This window comes from Cucumis sativus, chromosome 5 (assembly GCF_000004075.3).
Source record: "Cucumis sativus cultivar 9930 chromosome 5, Cucumber_9930_V3, whole genome shotgun sequence".
In the NCBI taxonomy this organism is placed as follows: Eukaryota; Viridiplantae; Streptophyta; class Magnoliopsida; order Cucurbitales; family Cucurbitaceae; genus Cucumis; species Cucumis sativus.
The window spans coordinates 28,894,399-28,905,102 of NC_026659.2; positions in this window are offsets into that span (position 1 = coordinate 28,894,399).

Sequence of the window (10,704 nt, forward strand, 5' to 3'; positions counted from 1 at the left end):
GAGGTTCAATCATTTCACCTTCCATATTGTTTAAAAGAGAAAAACATGAATGGTAATTAGAATAAGTTAATGGAAGCTAATGTAACTGTACTTTCTTTTGTTTCTAATGTGTATATTAGATAGCATTTTGGTTAAAGTCATCAGTTATTTTTGCATTAATGTGGCCGATAATGAAGTTTTATGCTCCTCTCTCTCCTTACATCCCTCTTCTCATTTGTTTGGAGTTGAAGAAGAAGGATGCAAGTAACGGATAAGTAACGACAACGACATGCCGTAGGGAGAGCTTGGAATTAGGGACAAAAATGAAAGAGATCAAACTAAAAATATATTCTTTTGATTAATTAAAAAAGCAAACCTAGGGAGCACTTCATCTTTATGTTAGCTTACCATAATTATTGAAAACTCATGGAATAAACTTAGTATATATATATATATATATATATATATATATATATCTGTATCTGTGAATAAAAGCTTAAAAAATCTATACTGTTTAATTTGTCCAATCATACTTGTATTAAGAAATGGTGAGATTTTGAACAAAGTTTGAATTAGCCATTAACGAAAAAAATGTATCTAATTGTTATTAAATTATATGTGATCAGATGAAATTTAGACAAGTGTTTTCAAGTAAAAGATAAAAAGAAAATTATAACACCTCTTTGAAAAGACTAATATTTTAAATGGTAAGTATAGTCCATGAACATGAAGTTCATTGGGTGGAGTTTTTTTTGTAGGGCTTTTACATGAATAATGGTGTCTTGTCCTTTTATAGGAAATTTGAAAGAAAAATATAAAGTTATTTGAAAGTTTATTATGGAAGTGAGGTGGTTTTTCTTAACCACATTAATTACAAGTTGTCTTAATTCTCAAAACACAATTTCATTTTAAATACATTTAACTTAACAACCAATTTCAATGGATAGTATATGCATGTCAATGAGCAGTATTATATTCATAAATAGATACTCTTTTATGAAAGGAGTCATTACTCAGTTTGATTTTGTTATTTTTTCCAATAAAAATTAAATATATAAAGTAATACTAATCATTTGTTAGGTTAGGTTGATTAAACATTTTTACATACCCTTCCACATACATATATTTAAAATTTTCTAATTTCATATAAAATCAATAGAATAATTTATTTTTAATTTCATAAAAAGAACACAGTATTAAAACAAGGAATTTTTTTTTGAAGCAATATCAATTTACATACATGTGTTAAACTCGAGAAGAAAAAATCATTAACATGCCACTAATGATGTTTACCTTAGCTTTTAGGTTTGATTTTCTTCATAATTTTCATATCATATTTCAAATAAAACTCTATCTTTATTAAATATAAGTTCGTGATAAAACTCTATGATTATATAATAAGTTTGTGATTTGTGCATAACAAATTTGAGTAATAATAAGAATGAAAATATATTTTAAAAAAATGGTGTCATGGTTAGTGGGGAAGGGGGAAATGGTGGAAGACTTAAGTTATGATTAAATTTATATAAAATTGAAGTAAAAGATAAATAAGTGACCTCCAATCCATAGTTTTCAACTTTACAAAGATATTAATTATTACATATTGATTAGATTAATTTTCTTAACTTTGATCTTTGAATATATGTGGGGGAATTGCCGACTTTCCTCAATGGAGTATCATAATCATGGTAATTAAGAACTTTAAGTTTTTAAATAAACACCAACACAATAAAAAATCTCTCTCTAGGGAGGACATAGTTTTTTTCTAGGGATAATTTATTGCAAATAATATAGGTTATCATAGTATTACAATTTTTTTTTAAAAAAAAAAAATTGTAATATATATAATTAAAAATTTAATAATACAGATTAGGTAAGTTTTTCCATTAAAAAGAAACAATTAAAATTAGCTAATGATATATCAAAAATGGAATGTTGGATACTTTAATAATTTACCCTAAAAAGTAAAAATAGGAGAGTGGAGTGGAACCCAACCCAACTTTACCAAAATATATCGTTGATTTGACAAATCTTCATATAGGAATTTGAGATTTGCCTGCTTTTAAATACTTAATTATTCTCAAAATCAACAAATTAACAAATAGCTATTCCTATATATAAAAAAAAATATATGGCCATTAATTAACCAAAGAGTTAATTACGTATTTATTTATAAAATTGTGAAAAAAAGAGGCTCTGCAAATTGCATCAAAATTTAACCTAAACTTTTAATTTGATCAAATTCCATTAAATCAAATAAATGTTTGCAAAATATATGTACTATATGGGTAAGTAGTTGATAAGATTTTAAAGAAAACGACATTATTATATTAAATCTATTAATTGAAAGTTTTAAACTTTAGCAAAGTTATTCAATAATTTATTATTTGTACACTCGTCAAACTTTTCTTTTGGGGTGCAAAACTTTATCTTGTTTCCTATTGACTAGTTTATGAAAACAAAATTTACATTCCTTCCCAAGAGGTGATGAAATTAAGAAAAAATATACTCAATCAAGTTTGAAGTCAAAATTTGATAATTAATATTCATAGACGTGACAACCAAAATTCATAATTTTGTATAAATATTTATAATACAAACTAAGGAATAGTTTTCTGTTACCAAACTTTAAGTGGATGGAAATATATAAATGAAAAAAAAAAAGTGTAGATATGTAGTAGAGGAATGAGGCCAAAATATGATGTGAATGTGAAGATCACAACACTTATATACCACATCATATTCATGTCTAACCAAATAAAATGAATTTCCTAAAAAGTACCATCTATATGTGTGGACTGTGAATAAAATATTGGTCACATATGGCATTCAAATATATTAATTAGTATATCATATAATTATGCAATATAATTAGCTAATTAATGGATTATAGTTTATTGTAAAATAAATAAATTTTCATTACCATCGTCTGCCTTAGGTTAGCAATACGTGATAATTAGACTTAAGTTGTTAAAGTTCCATTAAACAAACTTAATTAACTTTTGTAGTAGTAATTCCTTTTTTTAAAAAACTGTCCACCATTTAGCCGAAATTTTTGGTGATTATTTTTGCCATTTACTCTGCTGATTCACAAAAACACTTAATTTGTGTTCCTCTTTTTGTTTATTAATTTGACTTTGTGTTAAATTTACGTAATTTGATTAAGGTTGGTTCATAGAGCAGTAAAAGGAAATTAATTAAGCTATTTCAACTTCCTTTCTTTATTTAATATATATACATGATAGAAATGTGTTACGAACTTTTTTATTAAGTTGACAGGCTCATTAATTAATGTGTAAGCTAAATTATCTGACTTTGAAATGTAATTTTTTTTTTAATCTATTGACCTATTAAGGCTTGATTAAATATCACTTTGAGCACATATTAGATATAATTTTGAATTTTTAAATATAATAAAACTTTTTAAAATATAAAATAGCTCCTAGTCAAAAACTCTATTAAATTAAAATTTTAAAATTCCATTGGACTCTAATTAAAAAAGAGTTTAAAGATGGATTATTATTGAATACAGAAGGAAAAGTTATAAACCTCAAAATTTAAGGATTAAATTTGTGATGAATCCTTAGACTAAAAAAAAGAAAAAGGGATACCACTTTTAATTGAAAAAGATAAACAATATATATGATAAAATGGAGTGGGAAACAAAGATTTAGATGGACTAAACATTGGTCATAGATTTAGAAAACCCAAAAATCATATGGTGGTGATTAAAGTTGCTTCTTTTTTGCAAGGATAGACAATATATACTGATCTAGCATTATAACATAAGAGTGTGTACTCACACTCTTAAAAGAAAGTTGTACTACAACTAACAACATATATAGTGCTCCCAAAAGCTATGTTTCTTACATATACATATACATATACATATATATTCATGGCTATAAATAACAATTGAATCATATATATATTAGAAAAAAGTACTATATTATTCATTAACAAAAAAAAAAAAAAAAGTATTTTAGGTGCTTATTTGATACAATCATTTTAGGTATTACTTTTGATTCTTAATATGATGTCACATGTCCTAAATTATATTTTATTTTGTATTGTGATCAATGTCATGTTTTAAATAATATCTTAAGATAATCATACATTCACATCGAATATAAAATAAATAAAACAGAATAAAAGTAATTTTTAAAGATATGTTCTTTCACATTAAAAAATAGATTGAGCTTTTAAAAGTAAAGGTTACCAAATGAACACACCTTATATATACATTAAAAAATTTTAAAAGATATATTTTAAGGGTCGTTAATATTAATCAATTGTCTATTCATATCGATTTAATAAGATTACTTTTTTATGTTTATTCTTTAAAATTTGAATGGATAGTGCATCAAAATTGAATGACAATCCGAGAGTCGATAAAATAAAAAAGGATAGTATAATTCCAATCCAACCCAATCAATCTACCTCAATTAATTGTTATTTACAATAGTTATTGTTCTAATCTATATCTAATGATTTATTAATTTTTGTTTAAACCTTGCTGTTAATAAAGCATATATATATTTATATAGCTAGGGTTTCATTTAATAAGGCAAACTTCACCATAGATAGTGCTAACAAGAGTCAAGTCACTCTCAAATTATATTCTTCAACCTATTGTGCTAAATTATATACATATTAAAGAAGTGATTATGTATATATATATATATACCTATTGGATGTGACCTTATTGGAAATGATGTGGCTTGCTTTCTTAATCCAAATACATAGAATATAGAAATCATTATAGGGTTGGTAACCCATACATATAGGGACAAACAAATTCAAAGGGATAAATAATTTTCTCTATTTATAAATTTCTTCCAATCACACGAGCAAATGATCCAATCAAGTGAAGTTGGGAGGATACATTATATGTATGGTTAATTGCTTCTTCCTTATCCTATGATACATATCTCTTGTATTTCTTTAATCAATTAAATTGAAAAGTTTTCTTCTTAAATCGCTTCCTTTCAACGTCTCTCCGTGTCTATTATATAATATAACATATATCATTTTCTAATAAGTATTTCACTTTTGAATTTGAGTCATGATGAGTGGTTTAGAAATGTGTAAACCTAGTTGAGATATATATTTGAATATTCCTATTCTAATTTTTACCTCTTCTAATATATGTTGTTAATTAAAAAGGAAAAAAAAGTAGTCGTTGTAGTTTTCATGGATGACCGAGAGTTAAATTATTAAAATGGTACGGAACGTTTTGTGATAAATATGAAAATTAATTTGATAGAAATAAAAGGGAATTGATGACATAAATAATGTAATTTGTGACATGAAATAATTTATATAATTAGAGCCTAGATCTCTATGATGTTCATTATATTCCATTAAAATAGATTAAAAAAGAAAGAAAAAAGAGATGAGAGATGCTGAAATAATAATTAGGTTATAATGATGATACTAAGATTTTGGGGGAAAAAAAGCATGCAAATCGAAAGTAGCTTTTTGGGACTGTTTTTGGGCAATATTAGAGGCTTCTCCAATATTTATTATTGCAGATGCATCAGCTAGGCAAATGTGGTTTTCTTTTCTTCTTCTCCAAATACAATGCATTTTTTTTTCTATTGAGTTAAATGTATATATAACTAATAATGCCCCCACACACACAAAGAAGTTGGGAAAAAGCACCTAATTATTTGAACCAAGGAAGATTTGTGTTAAAAAGATTTTGTCCACTTTAAAAGGTTCCTGTAAGAAATTCAACTTCTCATCAATGCCAAATATATATGTATTTTAATTTTTTAAATATTTTTTTTTTCTAATAACTATACTTTCACATCTGCTTCTAGGTTTTCTAGTTCATTTTTCTCTTTATTGTCTGCCAAATACAAAGTTCCCACAGACTAAACACCTATAAACTTGGCTTTTATGTCTACCCCTGTGGACTCTAACCCCTACAACCTTTTAATCTCGACATCCAACCCTATATATGATATGATGGAAAAGAGAGGACAAATTAAACCTAATTTCATAAAAGATAGATTTTGCCATGAATTTTTCTTATACATCTTTCACTATTTGAGTTGCCTTCCAATCCAAAAAACTTGACCCTAATAAATTATAATCTAAAATTGTAGCTATATATGTGTGTGTGTAGATTCAATAAATAGCATTATCGAAATGGTATAGCATATAGGTAAAATGAGTAGTTAATTACTATGTTGGAAACAAATGAAATAGCCTAGAAAAATTGAAAAGAAAAGAATGATGTGATGGAAAGAAAAGTGATAATATATAAAAGTTCTGTAAGAGCATATATAAATGTTAGAAAGAAAGAGATTAGCTAGAGTTTTAGATGCCACAATGTCTCACAGCATAAAAATTAGGAGGGTTGGGGGAGGGCCATGGATCAGAACAAACTACATCTCAACAACTCAAAGGCATTAATAGTGCGATTTGAACTGACTACATTCAACACAAACACATTTAATATATATTTTTTGACAAAATATTTATAAAAAAAAGTACTTATTGAAGTTGAGAAAAAAGAAAAGAAAAGAGATCTCTGTCTCTTAAAAATCACTTTAAAAGGGAAAAAAACTATATAGTATTATGCCAGAAGCATCTTTTAAGTCTTACTCCTTAGTAAGTGGTATGTGACTCCTCTTTAGTGTCCCTTCCCTTCAATTATATACATCTTTATTTTCAAACGCAAGTGTTTTTCTTTTTCCTAAATAGTAATTAAATTACCCTATATATTTCCATATCGTTTATTTGTACTAATTATTGCTCTTTAAGTCGTTTAATATACACATATATTCAATAATAAATAAAATTAAAGATTGTTTTTTTAAAAAGAAAAAAAGAACAAATTTATAGAAGATTTGAAAGGTAGAATTGGTATTACACAGCTGGGTGGATGGATGTTTGATGTGTAAGAGAATATTATCCATGATTGGGGAATTTCCTTCGCATCTCTAAAAAAAGGATTGCCAAATTACTTGAATCCAAGAATTAGCCAATATTCTCTCTTTCTTTTTTTAACTTCCATTTTGAATACCTATTTTAAAGATGTATATATGTATATACACTGTTAAATTATGATGGAAAAATAATATTTGGATGTAATTTCCTTCTGTCAACGTGTAACTTTTGTATAACTTTTTTTTGATAAAGAAGTTAGGGAGCATACGAGTTCTAATAATTGCTTATAATTAGGATATGTATGTGTGATAAATAGTTAAATGAAAAATGACAGTATTTCCATTTGAAACTGTGTAGAGAAAACCATTATCAATCTTCACAAATTAAAAGATATATAACGTATATTTGAGTGGTTTTTATTTTTATTTTTTATTTAAATTTTGTCCATGTCTCCATAACTTTTATCAAATAATGTTTGCTCTCTTTATCATTCCAACTTCTTTTGCTGGTTTTTTGGGGTCAAGATGCTCTTTTTGTTGGTTGTTATAGATGCCAAACAATAATTCTTAAAAAAATAATACAAGATAAAAAGGAATTTTAAATATAATTGATTAGATACATAAAGAATATATATGAAATACATGCACATGTAATATATATATATTTTATATAGTGTATGAATTGTGATGATGGGTAGAGGAAGAAGCACATGATCACTAAGACAAAAGCTTGTTCATCAACAGTTCCATCCAACTTGATTTGACCTTCACTTTACCCAAAGTTGCATTACTTCTCTTGTTTAAGTACTTATTTCTTTTTTTCAACAATATATATCTTATTTTTTCAATTCAATTCATAAATAAAGAACCTTGTTCCATACCTACCCATGGACTTTGACACTTTTTTCTTTTTCAAAAATAAAAAAAAAGCATCCCTTTCTTTATTTATTTTTTCTATTCATTCAGAATATTGAAACTTAAACTTGAATAAACTTGGTACATGATCTTACACTAAAATTATAATGCCTACTGGTAGTAATGTCAAGTTTTGTTGGGATGTAAACTCAATTAGTTAAAGATAAAATGTTAAAATCCCAACCTCCTCAATTAAAAATTGATTCCATGAATAATATAAGAAAATTTAAAATTAAATTTCACTTGTGACTCATAAACTAAGCCCCGGAAGTTTATAGTGAAAGAAAATGGTTTTTCTTTCCCTTTTGTTTGTTGTAATATAAATATTATATGCTTTGGCTTATAATTAAAGTTGCATATTTTTCAAGCTTTAAATGTTATTTCTCCAATGAGTATATATTATTTAGAAGAAAGAAGTGTGTTGGAAAATATTTATAATCTCAAAGTAGACCTAATGTACATATATATTGATTGAAAATAATGCTCTTAATTATGAGATAGAATATTAATTACTTCAAACTCAACATTTGTAAAAGAAAACATTGAAATTAAAATAAAAGATAATTCAAAAGCTAAAGAATACAATGGGCTTGAAATTAATTTTAAAAAAGATGGGAGTCTAAAAATTTTAATTTTGATTTACATAATTGAAAAGCATACAAATCCCAACTTAAAAGATTGGATATATATATTTTAGTATCAAGATCTCCTTTTAAGAATACTTTATTATGGATTTCAATTCTACTTTTCTAACCATTAATTATTCAAAACTCTAAATTAAAGCACCCTCTCATAAACTAATTATGCTAAGGCAAGTTCATTGATCATGGACCACCTCTATGTTTAAGTGAATGTTTACATTAAATGTCATAGTCTACATTTTATTTAAAAGGAAACATCAATATGAAAACATAGTTGAACTAATAATTCAGAGATAAACTTGATGGAGAGATTAGAGTTTTGATTCATTTTAATGTATAGTACAAAAAAAAAAAAACAAATATATTGTTAACTAAATGATCTAAATTAAGAGAGGGTGTTCAAATAAATGGATAAAATTAATGAGAGGAGAAGGGTTTGGTTGGCTAAATATTTTATAAATCTACAATTTATATACCCAATTTCACAGAGGAGAAGTGCAATTTTATTTTGAAAAGAAACAAACATTTTTACTTTGGTTTCTCTCTTTATGTCGTAATCTAACTTTTTCTTTTTGAAACTTAAAAGGAAAATAAGAAACGGGAGATCAATTTGAAAATCAAGTTTATAATACCCTATTTTATTTTAGAATTAAAATACAAATTTCTTGATATGAAAATGAATGAAATAATAAGAGTACTCTCTAAACCTTTCTTGTTTTAATTAAAATAAGGGTTTAGTGAAGAAAACATGTACGTACATAATGGTATTCTAACAATTATCTAATATAATTACCCTCTTGTATATATTGGTATGTTTTAAAAAAAGTGAGATATAGGAGATATATATATAATGGTATATATAATTTTGAAGTGAAACAAAATGTGATATGTCAAAAATATTTCCTAATGGATTATTGTGCTTTAAATATTAAAATGACGTTTTTATGTGTTTTTTTTTTTTTGTAAAGCCCTTTTATGTTAAATCTTATGTTGTCTTTTTGGAGTGTTTTTAAGAAAAGGGTTATGGGTCTTTTTTAAAAAGTTGTTTGTATTTAATTAGTAATGACAAAATGAATTAATGGAAAAGGCCGCCATCAAAGGAAACCAGAAATTACGATAATACTCGTAAATATATAATATCTAAATATAATATAATGGAGAGAAAACTAAATAAATTATTTACACACAAATGGATATGGGAGTGATTGCATGACAGTTCGAACTCAGGTAAAGAGTCTGAGGGTTTAGGAATATATATATATATATATATGGAGTTTGTTTTTGTCTTTCAATTTGATGTGTGAAACAGAGTGGAACCAATACACAGTTCATGATGTCTTTGCTTACTCAACAACACAATATACAACCATTAGTGTTATTCCAATACATGCCAAATGCATCAGTTCCCTTCAAACTAAACCCAACAAAATAAAGTATACTTTACATATATATATATATACCGAAAGTACACTAAAAGGAATGCAAAATAGAAGACCCAAATATATTAGTGCCAAACATATAAAAAATAGAAGATGATGGTCATGATCTTGTGTGTTTTCTTTTTCTTCGTGGGAATGAAATGTCAGACAACATCATTAAATTTTGTGTGTTAGTTAGATATTTAAAAATGAGAATGTGTAGATATCACAAAATATATGTGTATCCAAAGTACCAAAAAATTCAAGAAAATCAATGATCAAACTTGAAAATAAAATAAAATAAAAGAGTTGACAAGAAAGGAACACAATGGAAGCAAAGAAAAAGCAGTTGAGGAACAGAAAGGGGCCAAATGGAAGGGCATAAGGAGGCAGCATGCATGGAGGAGAGGCAAATAAGTCCATAAAGTCTTTAATATGTTAGAGACCAAAAATAATATATAGTTTGATATGGTTGGTCACTAACTAAGCATGATTGAAATGTAACAAAAAAGAAATATTAAACCTCCATATCTCTCCAATTTCTACGTGAGAATAATGCCAATAAATATACAAACCAAACACCAACACCAACGTACAATTCACAATTTACAGTTAAATTATACAAAATAAACCAAATAAAAAAAGAGAGAAAATCCTCCATTAAAGGAAGAGTACAAGACATAAATTGACTCTAGATAATTGAAGTTTAGGGTATATAGAAAATGAACTATTTAATTCTGAGTAATGGGAGGGGAGTTGTGTGCTAACCTTGGAGGTAACAACAAATGGGATGGTTCCATGACAGCTGTGTGGCACCACAATACACAATACACAATACACAATACACAGTAC